This window comes from Motacilla alba, chromosome 12, assembly GCF_015832195.1.
Source record: "Motacilla alba alba isolate MOTALB_02 chromosome 12, Motacilla_alba_V1.0_pri, whole genome shotgun sequence".
In the NCBI taxonomy this organism is placed as follows: Eukaryota; Metazoa; Chordata; class Aves; order Passeriformes; family Motacillidae; genus Motacilla; species Motacilla alba.
Genome location: NC_052027.1, coordinates 16,310,532 through 16,332,008, shown reverse-complemented (window position 1 = coordinate 16,332,008; position 21,477 = coordinate 16,310,532). Strand labels below are relative to the sequence as shown.

The 21,477-nt window shown below is 45.3% G+C and overlaps 1 long non-coding RNA gene across 1 annotated transcript; it reads right to left on the bottom strand.

The window, feature by feature from the left end:
* Window positions 1-20: 20 nt before the first annotated feature.
* On the bottom strand, window positions 21-17,188 carry LOC119706278. Its single transcript, XR_005258496.1, has 6 exons — window positions 16,959-17,188; window positions 9,592-9,799; window positions 8,921-9,037; window positions 8,441-8,488; window positions 6,576-6,666; window positions 21-3,564 (listed from the first exon to the last, which is right to left on the bottom strand). It is a non-coding gene; the product is annotated as an uncharacterized LOC119706278 (long non-coding RNA).
* Between the last annotated feature and the right edge of the window lie 4,289 nt (window positions 17,189-21,477).

Genomic DNA, 21,477 nt, shown 5'->3' with positions numbered 1-21,477 from the left:
ATTTGTGTGCAGTGAATTCCCCTGCTCTTTCAAGAACTGAACTCAATGTGAAAAACTTGGAAAAGGAAGCTCTGGGGGAGGTCAAAATTTAGTGTTCTACAGCACAGAAACTCAGATCCCTTCAAAAAGGCTCGCTGGAGAAGTCAGGAGGGCAGGAGCTTCCAGCTGCCAGTCCTGGACATCCAGAAATCCGAACTTACCCTTAAGATGAATTCCTGTACCAGCCAGGGGTTCATCAGCTCACCTGCAGCTCTGCTCACACCGAGGGGAACAACATTGTTGATATATTTCAGATCTGCTCCTGCCTCATCTGGCCCACAGCCCCAAAACTTGGGACTAGTTAGGAAAGCTGTCACATGAACTGAAGAGGCAGGGCACAGGCAGAGAATTAATTGTATTTAAAGCTAAATAGCTGTGTAGCCCACAGAACAATGTGGGGGAGAAACTGACTTGACTGTGGAGACTTCTGGGTGTACATGTGAAGCAGAACTGGCTTGTGTTCCAATCAAGCCTCCAAGACACACAAAAGGATGGAATCAGGCACCCACATTTGGGCTTAGGAGGCTGGCTGATTTTTTCCATGTGTGATTCCTCATGCTTATTATTTCTTGTTGTCACATCAATCTGGGGCTGCTCCTGAATGACCAAATTTTTGTTTATAATCCCCAAAAGCCCAGGTCAAGAGACACTCACCTTATCCAGCAATGTGTCTGTGTGTGCTGAGGGTACTGCACAAGGAGGAGGCAAAGCAGGAGCCTGAGGGGCATTTGTTTAAGACTTTTATTTAACAAACTTCAAGGCTAATTTGCAAGTTGCCAACACTCTCTATGCCTTCACCAAAACCATTTAGGGGAAACTTCCAAACTTTGCTAGACAAAAACCTCACTCATCTCCTGTGGTTTAACCAACTGAAATGACCTCTTGTTTTTGGCCAAGTCAGACCAAAACTGCCTGAGCTTAAAAACACTTGACATGCACTTGCTTAGAGGTAGGTTTGTCTACACAGAAAAGGTAATTAATTGGGAAATAAAAACGTTTATAATTCCAAAAAAGACAATCCAAGTGATCCAGTGTGAAATCCCAGCTCCCTGAAGATGTCTGGAATTCTGCCCACCTTTCATAGGCATTGACTTCCATTCTAATTCTCTGTGTAAACGTGGAAGCTGAAGTTATGAATTGGGGTTTCAACTACACACAGAAGAGCTCCTAAAAGAGTGGAATTCTGTTGGTTCTCCTCCAGCACTTGCATTTTGATGGAAACAAGTTCTTTACTGCGTTTTCTCAGCAGAGTGGTTAGAGGTAGCAAAGACTAGATTTAATTTTTTTTTAATTAAAAAAATTTTTTTTTTACTTTGCATGCACTTCCCAGAGGAATACTGCTGACCTAAAGCAGATGGATTTACTATCTAGCCAAGGCAGTGTGTACCCCTATTCCATGCCACCAGTTGAGAAAGGACTGACTGATGTCACAGGAAAAGCCTGAGTCTTACAGATGTAATCCCTAATCCATTTAGAAGCTGAAGCTACAGTCTCACACTGCAACAGCTACTGCTCTCAGGTAGCAGGGGTTAATTAAACAGGCAATATAGCCTTACAGAGTACTGAACCTGCCAAATCAACTGAAAATCAGGCACAGAAGTTGGTAAAATATACTGGTCTGCTACTGGAGTAGCCTTTGAATGCAGATACGAACTGCAGCTGAACTTCTGAGTGCACTGAAGAGCAGCAGAATTCAGGGGAGCACCAGCTGCACCTTCTCATGTAACCATCAACAGACTCACTCGTGTCATGTCCCACCCAGAGCTATCCCCACAGCAGGAGCTGGGGGTCAAACTCCTTGTATCTGGCAGCACAGCTCATCCTGTAGCACAGGATTTAGGTCAGTCCCTGTGATCTAATCCATTTAGTCCTAGATTTCTCTGCTATTTGGTAGTGGAGGCACAAAGATTATCTGTGATGCAGTTTTCTGCTGTGACCACCAAGCTCCATGCACAAGAGAGTACCCCCTTAGGGCAAACCAGATACTACAGAGAATTAGGACTAGGACTCTCATCACTACTAAGCAGAATTAATGGGATCAGGACTCATCAGTACTAAATTAGATGGACTGGACAAAATGACCCAAAAGGGAAAAAAAATACTTTTCCCCCTATTATCTTTCCAATCAGCCCTGCCCTTCTTCCTAATTCTGCATACATTTTCTTGTGTTAAATAAATACTTGCCAAGGGAACAGAACTCTGATGAAAAGATAATAAATGAGTTCAATATATACAGCCATTTCATGGGTTTCTGCTATGCACCACCATAAATTTAAAGCCAATTATGTTCTGTTTAAATATTTAACACTGTAAAGCTAGCCAATTTTACATCCTGTCAGAGATAATTGAAATACCCACTTTGTCCCTTTAATAGGCAGGCAGAACATCCAGGAGATGGAAAATACCACCGGGATTTCACTATTTGCAACTGGATATTGGAAATACCCTCAATTCCTCAGAATTTAACAGCTCTGACACCAAAAGCACAAATCTGCAAACAGTGTGAAACTGAGAGCAGCCAGCAACAATCTCAAACCAACTGGCTACTGCTGTCTCCCAAAACTGAACTATCAGCAGCTTTTATTGGCATGGTTGTGACACTAGAGGACTCCACACACGCGTGTTAGGGACTGAATTTAAACTAATTTAAATTGAATCCTAAGGCTCTGCAAGGAAGAACTTTTTAACCGGTTCTTTACAGACACTCCTTTGAAGAGATAAAATCCAGTGGCTGTGACTAAGCTTGTAAGCACTGTGCACTTGGAGCTACTATCAAACTCGGGGGGAGAGCCACCAGGCCAGAAGAAGTTATAGGAGAAGGCCCTGAGCTGATCACACTAAGATAAAAATTTCAAAATCAATCCCTAAGATATCAGGGTGCAAACTTTCCCCTAAAGCATGCAAGTTACTGGCCACTGGAACAGCAGCACAGGGCAAGCTGGAAATGCCATGAAGGTTTTTTGTTCTGAAATAATCAAGAAAGAACTCAAAGGCTGTCTTTCAGATACAGTTCCTATGGGCAACAGCAAAACTTAACCCCTGGCATTGCTCCATCAGTCTTCCAGAGGTGATAGGGCAAGACAAGCTCAGCCATTAGCTGTGTAAACAGATTTCCTTTCCTGTATCTGTATTGCTGAGTCAACTCCTGTTGAAATACTGCTCTCTGTGGCAGGGTGAGGCACCAGGTTATCCAAGTATTTTAAAGAGAAATTACTATACTCACAGAAGATTTACTACAAACTCTAAAAGGCATCTCTCCAACAAGGCAATTTGCCATTTCTTCCCCTAAATCCTTGTTTGGATGTTTGGGGTAAGCAAGTCCACAGGCAACAGGAGAGAGCTTGGCTAAAATCACAAATGAAGAATCTGAAATACAACATTAAAAGTCCTGTTTGCTTTCCACTCCTCTGGCTTCAGCAAGACACAAACAGGTGGGACACTACTGAGCTGCAGCAGGGATGTTACTCAGACATCTCCTAAGACCAGTGGTTTTGCCAGACCTGGAGCCGTCTTTTCCAGGGATGTCTAAAGGAAAGATCACAGGAGACAAGAGGGTTAGAGCTTTGGGTCCAGGAGCCCTGCTGCCCAGTGCCCCTTACAGAATACCTCTTACAAGGCTGAGAGGTGACAAGGATCCACTCCCCAACAACCAAAGGTCTTCACAACAACATTCCCATTGTTCTTGTATCAGCTCCAGGCTAAATGGAGCTCCTGGCACAAATGGCTTCCCTGGCAGCAGGGCTCAGCATGAGGCTACTGAGGGCCCAGAAGTGACAGTCTAGTCAAATTGTCTGGTTTCTGCTCTGCAAACACTCATCAACCACCTCTGCTGACAGCAATTATTTATTTCCTTGAATCCTCATGAGACACCAAGTACCCGAAGTACCCTACCCAATATTAAACACCAGGGAAGTAGATGTGCAGAATGTCTGGAAATGGTGTGAGTGGGGAAAGTTTCTGGCTACACAGGCTTGCTGTGACCTGTGCCTCACCCCGGGCTTTCAGGAGAGCTGAGGTGACCACTGGGGCAGCAGAGGAAAAAAGCAGACAAAGTTTGTATGAAAAAGAATGCAGGGGTAGCAAGATCCCAAGGCTGCTTCTGGGCTTTGCACTGGCTCTTGGAAATTCTACCACATAAAGCAACCTCTTTCTCCCTCACACCTACAGTCCATTAGCCAAGTATAGTTATTCAGACAAACCACATCTGCCACTGTGGCTGAGGACATATTCATAACATGTATGCAGTTATGAATATAATATGAAATGAGATTCATCAATCCTTCAGTAATGGTATTCACAGAAAAAAACTCAAATGCTTCTTGACCCAGAAAAACAGAAATATTAATGCTGGAGTTGGCAGCATCTACAGGTAGCAACACAACTGATCCATGAACAAACTCCTGCCTGCTCTTGGATTACCTGGAGTCCCCCATAATCAGGGCCTTGGGAAAAGCAGAGCTAGATCCCCAGGCAAAGGCCATGGGAAAAAAAAACAAAACAGCTGGCTTTAAAGCAGCTCTCTGCCCCACTGGAGGCTTGCAAATCTTGCATATTTCTAATGCAGCTCTTGCTCCATATTGTGATTTTCTCCATAACAGACTGAGAGACAGAGTCAGTGTTTATTTCAGCAATTCATCTGAATGCTGCAGACACGAAGTCCAGGGCAGAGCTCTTTCCTACTTGGAGTTGTGCAGTGTACAGTCTGCAGGATGGGCAAGCACTTGTACCCTCCCATCCCCTCCCTAGTGCAGCACCTCAAAAATCCTCACCTGCATGGGGAAAAAGCCACCAAAGCCCTCAATGGCCAAAGCTCTGGCTGTGTCTATAGCAGATCATTATGAGATCACAGATTCCTGCTAACAAGTCTCACAGCAGTAGCCTCCTGCATGAGTAGCACAAAAACTTGTAGGCATATAATACCCCAGTTAAACCAGACCCACAGAATGGGTTAATCCAGAAGCTCCCTGTATGCAAGCTGCTGCTACAGCTGCACTATGCCTGCAAACAAGCCCCAGGATCTACACTTTCCTGTAAGCCAGAACAGCATGCTTTCCCTTTCCAGTCAAAAGTTTTAAGCCAGGATTACCACTCCATCTCAAGCTCCTGAGCAAATAACAATTTAAGACCTTTTCCAGAGGATTGCCTGGTTTCATACTGTACATGCTCATCCCCACCGATTTCCTGGGCGGTTTTTGTTCCCACAGAAGCGCAGACGTTCCCCAAGAGCCGAAGTCCCCTCTCCGTGCCCGGCACGGCGGCTGGGGCTGCACTATCACGCTCCGCACGGCCCTCTCCCAGCGACCGCAGCATCCGCTGGTCCTGTCACATCTGCTGCCACCTCCCTGCCACAGCAGGATTCCTCCTGCCGCTGCCGCGGGCCCCACTCAAACTGAAAGGAAGAAGAAAGGCCCCGCACTGGCTGTGGTTTGGGGCGATGTGTAACTGTCCCAAAGGCGGCCGGGCCGGGCCGGAGGTGAGCTCATCCCCTGCGAGCCTGCGGCTCCGCTGATGTCAGCGCTCAGCTCCGTGGCAGGAAGTGATACGGGAGCAGGAGCCCCAGAGGAAACTGAATTGAGCGACTGAGGTTAACTCCTCTGGCATTTAATCGTGTGGCATTTCCAGGGACTTTCTAAGAACCCGGGCTGGGCTGGGCTGCACAGTCTTGCTTCGCACACCAAAGGCAGGAGGGAGCAGCCGAGCTGCCACATGGCAAGCCGGGCAACATCTGCCTCCCCTGGGCCCCTGGCCCCTTCTCCCCCCAGGGAAAACATTCATGAAGAGCTTCCTACAAGGCACTCTGAAGGTAGGACCTAGATGCACACAAGTTTTCCTGGAATCTACCTCAGAGACAGTCCTGAATGGTATAGACTCAGGTTTTGTATTTTTGCAGGGTTCAGGTGAGGTTGGGCTCTGGCTGGTACTTCTGTACATTCCTACAACAGCAATAACGAGTTATCTGGCACCTCGTCTCAGAGAACCTTAGATAAATCGGAGCCTTCCACAGAAACAGGCAAGTGCCATCACTGTCTGTGCTGCTGAGGCACCTCTGCCAGTGCCAGCCACTGCCAGAGAGCTCTGCCTCAGAATACAAACCACGAAGGAGAGAGGAAGACCATCCAGGAAGCATTCTGGAGTTAATCCAGAGTACTAAAATGTCCTAAATACCAACGGATCTTCTTCACAAAGTTTTTCCAGTAAAGCAAGACATTAACAACAGACTATTTTCACTTTTTACACACCAGCCAGACAATTTCACTGAGCTGTACCTGTAGCAGTGACCAGAACCTCAGATGTATGACTTCTTGGAAAGACAGACAGATTTTCTTCCCTTCCTTTTTTTTTCTACCTCCACTTTTGCTGAAGTAGTCACAACTGAATTAGATGGAATGAATGTGCCTGGAAGCCTTCCAAATGCTCCTCTGTTTACAGGATTTACCATGAAGACTACAGCCAGAGCTTTGTGGCTAAGTGCATGGTTTGCCAGAGCATGGCTCTACTGTTTAGTCTCATGTAATTATGATTATCTAATTTCAAACCTTGTGTGGCTGGTGCCGAGTTCAAATTCAAGTCACTGCTTTCCAGAGGATTTCCTTCCTGAGACTCTCCTTCTTGGACCACTGCTTGAGGCTACAAAGAAAAAACACCAAAAATGAACAAGCCCCCCTATGCAAAATCAGGTATCAAACCACAAAATTGCAAATATGCAAAGTAGGTGGATTATTATTTAAACAAGACTGTGCAGCCCTGACAGCACATCCATTTGCCACCAACTCCTACATCCAACCACAGGCAAGAGTACCCACCAGGGCATGCAGTGTCCGCACACATTCAGAAGTAGTCTCTGAATACTTGTCAGAATCCTTGGTAAACAATCCCAATATCAGCCTTGTGAGACACAGCCCAACACTTTGAAAAATCTGCCCTTTATGCAGCTGTGGAGATCTTTTTCATCAAGAATATTTTCTACATTTCAGGTTCTTTCCTGTCTTGACCAGCCAAACATTTTGTCTATTGACAGTTAAAACCAAAATGATTGTTCTTTTCCTTCTGCTTTGGTTTTGCCCCCCAAAAATTCTTCAGCTGCTTAATTCTGAACTGTAACATCAGAATCCTTCACTAACCAAAGTTAAAATGACACATTTTGAAATGTTAAAAACTTCTGCTTGTCTTTGAGATTTATCAGTGCAGAAATGACACCAGCAGAACTCACTGGGCAAGGTTTTGTTCTGTAAATCATGGCCACTTCTGCCTCTGATGATTTTCCACAGAGCTTGAGGATCCCAGTTTGCACAGCTGGTTGCTTTAAGCACTGGTAACACAGGCTTCCCTAAGCAGTGTATTTAAATGACATAAGATAAATGGGCTTAGGGAAAGCAATGGGCTTTGAGCAAGTGCAGTGTGCTGAACTAGACTGCTACCTTCTCACCTGGACTGCAGAGAACGAACAGATTCATGCAAAAGTTCCCTTGTCTGGGATGTTCTGAACAGGGATTGCAAACAGCTTCCCACTACCCAGGAAATATCTGCATGCAAGGCCACTGTCACATTAGAAAGGGCCTCTGATCTCTCCCATATCCTGGCAGTTCCTTGCTGGTGAACATTTCCCTCCAAGCCTTCTGCATGGCCCCCACAGGCTGCAGTCCCTCTGCTTCTGCTGAACCAGAAGTGTTCCTTTCCCTCTGGAGCACACCCATGCCACCACAGCTGTACAACAAACCTATGGATTCCTGCAGCAGGTGCACAGCTTGGGTTTGGATCTAGCAATTTTTGTGATGCACACTAAATAATGCTTTGTGGCTGTTGTGGGGGTTTTTAATCACTCCTAATGACAGGTAACATACCATTAGTAGTTCACAGGACTAAAGAACCTTATTGATTAGAAGCTTTTGTCTTGTTTTTACACCTGAAATGTTTTCTTCTTAGCTACTGATTCTTACTAATCCTTTGTTTGCTGCATAAAAGAGTCTCCTGCTGACAGGACTCAAAGTTTCCCCATTCATGAAATTTCTCTTTTAGCTTAATTTTAAGTTTCTTCTTTTGAGACAAACTGACATGCCAAGCAATCGCTTCAGTCTTTCAAGTCTCCTGGGAAGACAACCCCTCTCTGTAAGAAAGGATGGAATCTCTGGTCTGACATTCCAAGCCTGAGAAAGTGCTATACTGTGGAAGTCTGGCATGTCTTGAATTAAGTACAGCATCTCCCCTGGGCTCTCAGAATTCTTCAGTAGCTGAATCTTGGAGGCCATCAGGAAGGCAGTCAGAACTTCCCTAATTATTTCCAGGCTAGCAAGGCTGAAAGAATGCTGTGGCAGACACAGAGTCTGAGAAGGGCAAACACAGCTGCAAGTTCCCCAGGATCTGTGATTGGAGAAGAGGGAAAGGTACAAAACACCGTACTCACCCACTTGCGGGGCCTTCCTCTTCGCCTCTTCCCAGCAGAAGGTTCTGCCTTTATTGAAAACAAAGGGGGGAAAATATTGTCAGCTCTCAGATTTGCTGGGCATTGTGACTAAACCACTGAACATGGCCAAGGTGACCTTTGTACAAAGGTCTTGTCTCACAAGTAGCAGAAAAAGCAAAAGCTGGGGATAGAAGACAGTTGAGGAGGAAACACCTGCCTGACTGCACTGGTTGTGATTATTTGGCACTGGTGGAGGAGAAACACTGGGAGGAAACTGCAGAACAGGCAGTGGCAACACAGGAAGGCTGGGAGGTGAGTAAGGACTGAAACCACAATAACTGATTTGTCCAACGGTGGTAATTAAAGCTGAGCTGAATTAGGGGCAACTTTCACTATTTTTAAGCTAAGAGAAACATCCCTGCTGGTCTCTCTGACAGTGCTTCTCTCCTCTGTAAATGAGTATAAGCCATTTCCTCTCACCGTTCCCCCAGTTACAACAGTCATTTTCTTGCTTCCTTTTGGCCTTCCTCGTGGTTTCTTCACTGGCTGTGGTTCCACAGCATCCTGTGGGATAACAGCTGTGTTTCCACCATCCTCCTGGGATAAAAGGAGAAAACCATTTAAGCAGGATGATCCCTGAAATAATTTATGATCTCTCATTCTGGTTGGTCTTGGACTGTCTTACCCCACTAAGAGCACCCAGACCCCTAAATAGCTGGTGGTCTTTGCTTTTCCAGCTGGGAAGTGCATTAGAAGATGATCAGCAATATTCCTACCTCTTTGTCTGTCTTTTGGGCTGGGGAAATGAGTAAGTTCCAAGAACTCTGGCCAAGGGTCCTTGCCTGTTCTATCCAATTACTGGTGCGGAAACAGAGGGTGATGACACGTGAAAGTCTCCAGGCTAGAACAGAGACCTGGCCAGCCCCTCTCACACATGTCCTGGCTGAACTGTCACTGCCTGTCACATCAGAGGTGCCTCTGAGGCCAGGAGCTGAGATTTCCAGCTCCTGCTGCTGTCCTGGGTAGCCCCAACATCTACCCCAGAACACCTCTCCTCTCCTTGTCAGCAAGCAGCTTCCCAGGGCTGCCTGCAGATCCCATTGGGCTACTGCCATGGCATCCTCAGGCATCCTCTTGGGATGTTCTCTCACCTGTGGCTGCTTCTTTGGTCTCCCCCTCTTTCTCTTCAGGCCCTGGGTCAGTGTGGATGAGATGGGATTCTCTGGCCCCTCGTTGTTCATGTTGGCACTCTCCACTGTTAGATTATAATCCAACACGTTATTTTTTCTGGACTGGGAAAGAAAACTTGTCTCCTCTCTTTTGCTTTATCTTGGTATGGATTCTTCTCTACCTGCAAGGCTGAAATGAGAAAGAATCAGGCATGGCAGCTTGCTATTGTTTTCATCAGCTGCAAGAGTTCAGGATCCAGCAGACATTTGGGAGCGTAACTGTGCTCTATAAATATTCTAGAACCATTCCTTTACCTGGCCTATTCCTCAGCTTTCTGAGGCTTTTGTCCAAAGGAACTGAACTGCTCCAGGCATGGACTATGCTGGTACCTGCATCTACCTCTCTGAATAAAAAAAGACAATGTCTGCAGCTCTCTAAACTCCACTCTTTGGAGGTTTCCTCTAAGAAGGAAGGAGGTGGGAGATAAAGTGGCGGTGGTGAGTTATAAATGCACCAGTCAAGGGCAAAGCTTGCTTTGGAGCTCCTATACTGTTAAATACCAAAGCTAATCCTGAGACCAAAATCTTCAGCTAACAGAGCCTTACATGAGCATGCTTGAGAGAGCAAGTCCCAGGGTACAAACTCAAAGAAGTCTGGCTCTGGAGCTGCCCCTCAAGAGTTTGTTCTTAGTCACTGATTGAACAGGCACTGTCTGGAGAGATGGCCTGACCCCATTAAGTGCACTCAGCCCTTGGTCCTACATGAGGCTCACTGTTTTCTACAGGACAAGACAAGCCCCTAGACCTGGGGTTTGCTAGGATTTTGAGCACTAGTGTGTCTGCTGGAAGTTTGAATCAGCAGGCTTGCCAGCCTCCTCCCTGGTCCCAAGCTCTGCTTAGCGCCTGCTGTGCTTGGAATGAGCCCTGATCCAAATTGTTTGCTCTAAGAAATAACCAAGATCATGAACTGTTGAGAGTACATAGGAAAGCAGTGATCCTCTCTGCTTGTGCTTGAGGTTTCTCCTCTGGCTTGTCTGCCAGAGGAGGTAGAGGTCTGACAGCAAGCCTGGACACCCTCACATCCCAAAGCAGGAAAGGGAAGGGAGACGTTAACCAGAACCTCAGCAGAAACCTGAATCCCAGGCACATTAGGAGAGGTGGGGGTCATTGAAGTTTTGCTTGTGTGTGGAGTCAAAACCTAGCCAAGGATCTGAGTCCACTTACAGCACCTCCAGACCCTGGCTTTCCTTTCCTTCTTGCACACAAGGGAGGGCTCAAGAAGATGGGAGGGGATGAGGAGGCTGAGCTCAGGTGGAGAGAGGCCAGCAGTGCTGGCTGAATCCTCTTTTGTCAGTACTTCTTATCACAAAATACACAGCTGAGAATAGTGCAGTTAAGCAGGCAGCACCATTTATTGCTTAGGAAAGCAGGAGTATCTAGATGAATCATGCATTTCTACATTCTCTGCTAAACCATCACCTGAGAATTTTTTTTTTTTTTGCAACCCTTCACTTTACCTGTTTTACTTCGTCTTTTCCACCTGCTAAATGAAAGATAACAACAGCAAGCTTAAAGAGCTCTTTGCCCCATCAGCCTTGAGCACTGCTGAGCCCCCAGGTCCCTCCAGCAGGCTCTACCTGAGGCAATAAAGGCAGCACTAAGTAAGGGCACAGCTGTACCACATAGAAGAGTGTGACTTTTTTGTTCAAAATAATGCTGGAGGGCAGCAGCTGGGCTCAGTTCCAGCTCATGCATGAGCAGCCCTACAAAGAGAACTCCCTGGATGCCCCTTTGTGCACACTGTTGGGCCCCAACTCACAGGTGCTGCTGCACACTCAGCTTTTCTATCAAACCCCCTGATCAGAGGGTGATGGAAAGACTACAGCTCAGGTCTCTGAGTTCAGGCTGCATCTGGAGGAGAGGCAGTTGGGAAAAAAAAAAAGATTTTTTTCTACTTGCAAGCCACACACGGTTGCCACCAAGTCCCTGAGAGACAAGCATGAAACACTTGCAGTCTCTTTCAGAGAAGAACTGTGCTTTTACACAGTTCTGTAGTCTGATCAGATGCTCAAGTCCCAAAGACGAGAGAACCTTAAATGAGGATGACAATAAATATTCTGCCCTCTGGCCAGGTACAATTCCTTGAGCCTGCATTTTCTGGTCAGAATTGGGGCTCAAACAGGCTGGGGCCAGCACGTGGAGCTGGCTGAGGCAGGAGGGGGTCACTGAGGCTCTGGACTGCCCTAGGAGAAGAGAAGCCCTTGTGCCTCTTCCCAAAGGCAGGCCTAAGCCAGGCCCAGCTCAAGTCACACACATGTGATCCTGAATGAGCCCAGTGTGATGCAAAGGTGGCTTGAAGCCTCTAGAGCCTGAGCCTTCCCTCAGCTGCCAGTGGAAAGGGAACAGATATGGCCATAGGAATGGACAAGTGTGAAAGTGCAGTCCAGGCCAGATCCCTGAGCAGACATTACAGCTGCTTATCTGGAGGAGGCTGTGCTGATGGGAGAGTGAAGTTCAACATTTTCATTCTATTTTTCAGTCTCAGCTTGCATTTCCTGCTTGGTCCCCACAGGCTGGACATGCAGAAGCTGACAGTGTCACTGACAGATGCAGCAAGGGAACTCCCAACCTTCACTCCATATCCTAATACAATGTGCACAGTTGTGACAGACACTGAAGCCACTGCTCTCACTGATCCACCTCTCTCAAGAGTTCACTGTAACTGACACCTGCATGGAATCCAAACTTTGCATGTCATTATTCAAGTGGGAGCAACCACAGCGCACAGAATTCATTTTTCCCCAGATGCAAAGAAAGCCAGTTCTTGCACAGTGATTTTCTGCTAAACCTTGCTGAACTAATATACTCTGCAATGCCTTTAACATATCTGGCCAGCCTTCTACAGGCAGGACTGCAGAAGACAAATGCCAGAGACTGCCAGGAGATAGCAGTTGCTTTGTACATCTCTCTTCCACCTTCCCATCACCCACCAAAGACACATCCTTCTTCAAGCCTGGTGTGAAAAGGAAAACACACAAGCAAAACTATACAAGCATCAGCCCTTAGGGCTTTCGTCAGCTTTACATGACTCAAGACACAGACAAAGCAAAAGCACCCTCTGCAATTTTACTTCAAATTTCTCAACAACTTTCCCTGTATACACATAAACCCCCAAACCAATTCTGAGTCACACCGTATAGCAAAAGCCAAGTACACCTTCCAGGGTCACTGCATTCCCTGCTGGGACTGGAGCAAGCAGGGCTGAAGCCCAGGCCTACACTGTGTCCACAAGGACACAAGCAAGATCTGAAAAACCTATCCAAATGTTTGTGGGCCTTAGATTACCTTTATGTCAGCCATATACACAAACTTTGCAAATGGCACAGGGATGTGAATGCATGATTTTGGCAGTATTGAAACCTCCCTGTTGCAGAGACGTCACCTAAAAGAAAGCCTCATGTCCCAAATGCATTCCCAGGCACCTGGCAGAGGGCAGAGAATCCCAGCAGTCATAGTACTTTACACCTGATGCAAGTGTAAAGTACTAAGTTTTACAAAGCCAGTTTTTTCTCACGTCACAAATTCTCAGGGAAGAAAAGCTCCTCCTCGGAGCAATGCAGTTGTAGCCTAACACAGAATATTGAACAGTATTCTCGAGGGACTTTTCCCTTTCCACAGACTACAGAGAAAGCCTTGGGGATGAGGCTGCTGACTTGGGCGGGTAAATTAAAGGGCAGAACCCCTCCCTGTTTGTTTCCTCAGTGAGGTTACATTTTGGGCTAGGTCCTTGGGACAGACGCAGTATGACAGGGATGCTTGAGACATTGCACTGAACCTCCCAAACCATGTGTGTGATTCACTGCCAGAAACGCTGCTCTGGTTGCAGTGCTCACTTACAAAATAAACGTTTGCAAAGCCTTTTACAAAGCATAATAGGACTGTGATTATAAGAGACCCTGCATGATAGCCTTAACTCCATCACTGTCTCAATAATAAAATGAAAAAGTATCTCCCAAACACAACTCCCACTCAGCAGCACAGCACCACTGTGCTGCTGTCATGTGTGACAGCAAACCCAGGGGAGCTCCACTGACTCCATCAATGTGGTCACTCTTTATTCCCTCTGGTAAAAGATGGAGGGAAAAATCTGGCCCAAGCCCTGCGTCAAGCAGAGGAGGATAAAAGACTTTGCTAGTCAAGATACCTAAAGAAGAGCCAGGCAGGGAGAAAACTCTCATTCCAATAACTGCAGCAATAACAATCTGCGCTCGTATTACGAGAAATTACTTTCACCTTCCGAGAAATCAAACGCTCACATCTTTTCAGATCTCGCAGTAGATCAAGATATAACACAGCTCATTGCAGCTCCCCATGGACAGTTCTACCAGAAAAGCACGATAGCCAAGCACTGGAACAGCTCCCTTGGGAAAGTACAGTGGCAGTAACACTCTGGCAAATGTGCCTTTTCTGCCAGACTTTTCTGTAAAAAGAGGAACTTATGAGCTACTAAATCAAGTTTGTGGCAACAGACGGTAACTGCCACCATCTCATGAATCATTTCTCAAAATCATAACTAACCTTTCTAGGTGATTTACCTGACCCACTTTGAGTGTCTAAGTCTAAAGCTTTTTTTGATCTCATGCTTAAAAGTCTCCTAGTTCCCTGCCAGTTAGTTTGTTGTTTGTTTTAATGAGCAATTTATTGTCACCTGTTCTTGCATCACCAAGTCCTTCAGCAGCAACATTTCTCTCTCCTCCATTTTTAAACTCTACCAGATTACACATCTCCCTCATCCTGCCTGGCTGAATAAACCAGCACATTTGTTTCTTGGATGCTTTTGTATCTTCTGATCATTTTGGTTGTCATTTGCACCCTTTCCAATCTGATCTCAACACTTTGATTATGATAAAGATGCTTACTCTCAAAACCATTTGCAGTGAGGACAGCCTGACTAACTTAACTTCACACGAATCTGAGAAGCATGAGCTAAGCAATACTTCAGTGGGGAAAATTCAGTTCTTGTGTAACATTAATAGCATTGGCTTCCAAAAAGATTCAAGCAGCAAGCTATTCCACCATCTCCAGAATATCCTGATTGATAAAATACCCAGGTCAGAAGACAGAAACTATTTAAATTTACAGAAGACAAAAAAATACAGGAATTGTAAGGGCTTGCGCACTTCACATTAGCTCTAGAAACTTGCTCAAGGTCTGAATGAGAGTTTCTGTAGCTCAGAGAGCTACATTTCACACTTTGCTATAGACTCCTTTGCACTACCCTAATCAAAGTGCCCTTGTGTGTCTCAGTTCTCCATTCACAAACTGGTGTGTAGCTCCCTGACTGCTGAGCTACCCTGCGGAGGGGGCTGAGGGCAAAGAGCCTGAGCGAGGCCAAAGGCCATCCTGCCTGGGCCTGCTCTGACACAGCCAGCAAAGGAGGCAAGGCTGGGACAGGAGCTTGTGGAATAATGACCTATCTACCAGAAAACCAGGTCTAGGAGCTTTTTGTTTTTTTCCTTTAAACATTAGAGACACGTACAGCTACATGGGAAAACGGCTGATGATTACTGAGTTTCAAGCAATGATGTGAACATGAACAGGCTCTGTTTCCTCCTTCCCAACTCCTCAATGCCCAGCATCAGCACATCAAGGCACTGCAAGAGCTCTCTTGAATGAGCCTTGCTTGATGCACTGTCTGGCAGCTTCTCTTTGTCCCAATACCTAAGGCAGTTATTGCTCTGAGAGGCACCATGTTCACCTTAATCCACACCCCAACTAGTCATAGAAATACCACTATGGTTCTGAAGTAGTTAGCCTAAAGTATTCCCAATTCTTCCTCAGAAAAGTGAGGCTTTGCACTTGCCCATGCAATGAGTCAAGCCACACACACAGTCCTGGCTGTGCTGAGGTCCTGTTCGGTCCACACGCACAGGACTTTCCCTGAAGGTTACCACAGAATTTCACAGTGAAGGGTTCAACCTCAATCCTTACCTCAGCATCATCAGCTTCTAAGCCCTATCAAAGCTCCAGGCTTCCTATGGTCAGAGCAGGCAAACCAAGGAGGCAGTTAACCATCCCAGGGAGCCATGGAAAAGCACTGTGGGGATACCAAGAGCAGAAAGGAAGAGAGATTTGGAATCTCTTCCTGACTCTGAACTTGGCAAGTCATGTAATCTTTCTACGCTTCACATTTTCTCTCTATAAGATTATGGATAGCACTGAAGTATTAATTCTTCCCTCAACCTGGGGTAAAGGGATTGAGGACTAAGTAATTCCTTTTTGCAGAGTGACACTAAGAACCCGCAGCAGCAGAGAACAGAGCATGGCATCATTAGAAGAAGGCATGAGCAGCCTCCCCTATGTTGTGCTTGGGAGCACAAAGGAGAGGCGGTGGCAACTGAAGAAATACAGCTCAGGATTAGCCACATCCTGCTGAGCAGCAGAACACACCCTCACCCTCTTTCCCCAGGAAGCTGAAGGCTCGTGGGACCAGCTGGGCCCAAAGCTGTCAGGTGGAGGTCCCTGCCCTGGGAACCTGGCACAGAGCATTTGAGTGGGAGCTGGGTTCCCCAGAACCACACAGCACTTCCCACCCACTCCCAAACCCCAGCAGGCAGGGGACAGAGCTCAGCTCACTGTCTCTATCCAAGGAAACCCTTGTACCAGATCCAGGATACCAAGTCTTGAGGCCTGGGGTCTGAAACACCTGTCATTCATACTCGGGACGCTTCCAGCACTTCTCCCAAAATGATCAAGCCAGATCAGTGAGACGCCTGTGTGGATTGTAGACCCCCTAGCACATTATGAGCCTGCTAGAATTCTCCCTCAAGGAGTTTGTCCAAAGACCCAAATGTTAGCCAAAGGACTCCTTCTGATCCTAAAGTCTCTGTCCAGACACTTTGATCAAAAAAACAGGTTACCCAAGCACTGCGGAGTTAAATCGGTGGAGAAAAACCCAACAGTATTTACAGGAAAATAACAGGAAAAGCAGAAATCTGTGTTTTCTAAGAATTAAAAAAATCACAGTTATTTGATTTGAGATAGCATCAAGCCTTTTTCCTCTACAGAATATCTTGTACAGCTCAACTACTGACATCTGCAAAACACTGTCCACTTGTGCAAAGCCAGGAAATGGCCCTCTGTACTTCCTGCCAAGGACTGGCATTGTGGCACCTGGCATGGGGACATATGAAGCAGCAAATTCTGTGCCTCAGACTGCTTCAAAGTAGGTTTTCCCAATTACCAACCTGCAATTCACTAATCCCCACACCTTAATAAACCCCAGCACCTCGCAGATGGGCTCCGCATACGCATTTCAGATGACGCGGTAAGAAAGGAACAAGATTTACCTGTTGAGAAGTTGGGCAGCACCGCTTGACTCAGCCCCAGCAGAGCTAGCAGTAAAGGCAGGAGAGAAAGAGAGGTATCCAGCAGCTGGGAGCCCCCTGCAGCAGTGAGAGACAGCTAACCCAGGTCTCTGCACACACTCATCTCAGGAGCCTCACACGGAGCCCAGCGCTGCGGGTTGCGCTCCCAGTCTGTGATATGGAACCAGCGCGAGCGCTGCCGGAGATCTCCGGAGATGGCAGCCCTGAGCAGTGACTGCAAGCGAAACCCAGCTCCCCTCGACACGCCTGGAATCACACACTGAACACAACAACCAACACCAAGAAAAATCCCCAACCAGACCACTTACACCAGCCCACTTCTGTGTATTGGCCTGATTACTGACAACAAGGCCAGTTTCCCAAAGTGAAATGAATTATCTGAATAAAGGGGACAGATCATTCATGTACTTCCCTCTTTACAAATGCTAGAGAGAACCATGCTGACCCTGTTTTATGAAAGAAACAAAACCACACCAAAACAAAAACCCCAAATGGGCAGCCCCAGGAAGGCTTGTGATGATAAAGTGGTTATTAATCTGAGTGGAAAATGTGCTCAGGGCATTTACTTTAAGCCACAAATAAAAATGGGAAGCTGAGCTCAGTTAAGCACAAACATATTTAGAAAGGAGATGTTGCATAGCTCTAAGTCAGGTATTTTGTATTAGTTCTGTGAACAACCATTAGCTCTCACAAAAGTTCCCAAAAGTATTTTGCCAAGGAAAACAGACTTTTTACGACAGCCTTGACATCTTTGAGACACCTATATTGGGGGTTTTTGGCACACCACCATTAGCAAAACCATAAACTTAAAATACCTCAATCTGTACCTGCACAAAACCCACTGCAGTATCTTAGAGACAAAATCTGAGGCTTTTCTTTATGTCAAGTAGTAAATTGCTTACAGTGACAGTACCACTGAATAAACTGAAGACAATTTTTTTTCCTCAGAGTCATCCATACAAAAGGTTTGCATCACTTGAGCTCCTCGGTAACTTCTCTAAATCTAAATATGGCACCTAAATAATTTACTGCAGTCGAGAACAATACTGCTCTTGACCTTATAAACAGGGAATGATCTTCTGGTTAAAGCTGTTCACAGGGGCTCTGGAAACATGTCCAGTCCCGGGGGCTGCCACATGCTTTCCCTACGACCTCAGGAACGGCGCCTTTGCTCTGTACTCCATTTCCCACACGTTAAGTGGGGATAACAAACCAGGTAACATCTGGCTTATTTAGACAATATTTCCTTTGGGAAGAGGTTCATTTCCTACCATGTAATTTAATGTCTTAGGCAAAGTGGCTCAAGATTTTGTTTGGAGCTCCAAACCACTAATAAAGCAAAATGAACCTGAAATGCTAAAAGAGCCCTTTGATCACCCCTGCAGCAATGTCTAATCCAAAAATCATTAGTGTATGAAATCAAGTACCTCAAAATTATTATCTGTTAAAAGTGTGTGTATATATATATATAATATTTATCAAATATCCTCCTGCATATGCACTACTGTTCCATACAAAAATATGCAAACTTCATTCATTTTTTAATGACTTTTAAAAAGTTGTTTTTAAATATCACTAGAGAAAAAGCTGCAAGCATGCTCTATGAACACAGTGTAATCATAAAGTCTGAATCAGAATTTGAATTGTTACCCTTGGTACAAAATGAAGAAATCTGCATTTCATACAAATACCTCCTGGCAAGTCAGTATTAAACTTGATTCTACAACACTAAACCAGAGATGGTTTACAGTCCTTAAGTGCTAAACAACATTATTAATATTCTAGAAATAAAACTTCCAGTTAGGAAATGTCAGATACAAAATTGGAACATGGAGTCCTATTTAATCTTTATTGGGCACATATTAGAAAATAGTGTCTTTAATATCCACACTTCATAATTTTTTAAGTATTTAAGGCTAAGAGAAATTATTTGATCATTCTGTATGTAAATGACTGACATTTCATCATTATTCTTGGACTGAGCCCAAAAATCTTGACAAAACCATCCGTCCCAGAAAATGTGTTTCTGAAGACAACCACAGAATCATTAAGATTTGAAAATATCTACAAGATCATGAAATCCAACATTTGAACAAATGTCCCCATGTCAACTGAACCATGGCACCAAGTGCCACATCCTGCTGTTTCTTGAACATGTCCAGGCACGGTGACTCCACCACCTCCCTGGACAGCCCCTTCCAATGCCTGACAACCCTTTCTGTGAAGAAATTCTTGCTGATGCCCAACCTCAATCTCCCTGGCACAGCTTGAGGCCATTTCCTCTTATTCTAGCACTGGTTATCTGGGAGAAGAGGCTGACCCCGAGGTAGCTACCACCTCGTTTCAGGGAGTTGCAAATAATGAGGTCTCATGGGATGGAGAATGTACCATACCCTTGGACAGGCGTTACAGTGGCTAATCCCTCTAAACAGGGTGCCTAATTTACAGTTTGGTTTGTGCTTTCAGACTGCAGGTGCTGGTTCCTATCATACTTTCCTCAGAAAAGCATCCAGCTTCCCCTGCTCAGTTATCAAGTCTACTTAAACTATTTTTCTGCAAAATTAAGCAGACAGAGATCCTTAAGTCTCATGCTCTAAAGCCTTAAAAAAATCCCAAAACCCCAAACATTGTTGTACCCCTCTCCTCATCTCCAAATATTAGGTACCAAAGCAGTGTGCCCACTTCAGGAGCAGCCTTGAGTCCTGTTAAACCACTGCTGTGGTTTAACAGCCACAGATCACAAAGGAGTCTTTTGAAAACACAATTTTTTTTTTTTTTTTTCATTTCACAAGATGTCCCTTCCATCCAATAAACACTGCTGTTTCTTTTCACTCTTCGGTCAGCTCTTTGTTGCTCTGTGCAACCCTGTTCCTTTCCCAGAGCACCCTGGAGAAGAGCAGTTCTCCTGCCATGGAGATAAGCAGCTCCTGGCCAAGAGCTGAAGCCTGGTCTCAAATGCACCTTCTGATGAAATGTCCCTTTTGGAAGTCCCATGAAAAAGGAACAAGCATCACCTACACCAATCAGCAGAAAAGCGGCAGCAGCCAAATCTAGAGTACAAGGATTCCTTAGATGGCATGGGGTCAAATTAGCACTATTTGAGAGACCTGCCACGACATTCGTGTTCCCAGAGAGTTTCACATATTTGCAGCAAGACTTGATATGCACAAGGGCTAGGTTATGCCTGCAAGACACTCACTAGTTTCCTTTAGGAAGCATCCAGATTTTACCACAATGCAGTGCAAGTCTCTCCTGCATTCCTATTCCTTATCTTCACTCTTCCAGAAACCAGACCGGTCACTGTGGCACAGTGTGAGATATGCAGGCTAACACCAACTGTAGATTCACTTGTGTATAATCCCTTTCTGTTACAGACAGGTGTGTATAAAAAGCTTCATTCACTGCTATCCTGATCTTGTCAGAACCTCTCATGTGCACAAACCTGTATCTCCTAAGTGTAAGGAAAGCTAGATTCATAATAATTGTTCTGTATGTGCTTATTATTCAGACTGTATTAATGCAAATTTTAACTGGAGATTAGGCTGAGGTGTGATTTCTACAAGATAAGAAAGAATTGCCATGCTCTATTTTATCGTTGTAATGGAAGTGTGCCCCACAATACTATACTTCTTAATTCTTTCATTCAAACTCTGGATGACACAGGGTTACAAAAATCTTACTTTAAGAAAGTTGTGGACTAGCTGGAAGGCCTCCAAAAAATCAGAGGCTTAGAAAACACGGCCTGTGAAGAAAGATTGAGGAACTGGGCTGTTAAACCTTGAGATAGGAAAGCACCAAGGACATGATAATGACTTTCCAATACACAGAGTAGTGCATCATCTAGGAAAGTAATAACACTTGTGGATAGGATAAAGAGTTAGTTTAAATGCAAAAGTTAAGTTGAACACTGAGGAGAGTCTAATGACCTAATGTCAGGACAGCAAAGCACTGAAGTTATGAGTTTGTGGAGCCTCTTCCCATGGACAAACACTAGGATTGGCACAGATGGTAATAAAAATTCCCTGAGAAATTAAGCGTGTCTGGCAACTCCTCTTTTCTGTGACATGAAGTTTCTGACTAAGCTGTGGTTAAGTATGTTTATGCAGAATTATCTATGAAAGGGCCAGAACACGTGATCCCTGGGGACCAGAATGAATTTTCACTTGTGCTCCACGGCTGTAAAATCTCCTGAACTGGTTGGGTATTACTTGAAGCTTTAGAACCCAGCTGGTTCTACAGGTACAAAGCTTGTGATTCACACTGGGAAAGCTGAAGAATATTCCACCATTTCAGACCCCAAATTCTGTCAATTAATTACCAGAGGTGATGGAATTTGATTCTTGCAATGGGAAGAATAAATCTTGCCAAAGCAATGCCATAAGCACTGTCAGCTCGTTAAAAGGGTGACCTTTTTCTACCTTTATAGCAACAGACAGTTACTGTTCCTGACAATGTGCAGACAAGGAAGGTGGGACAACTG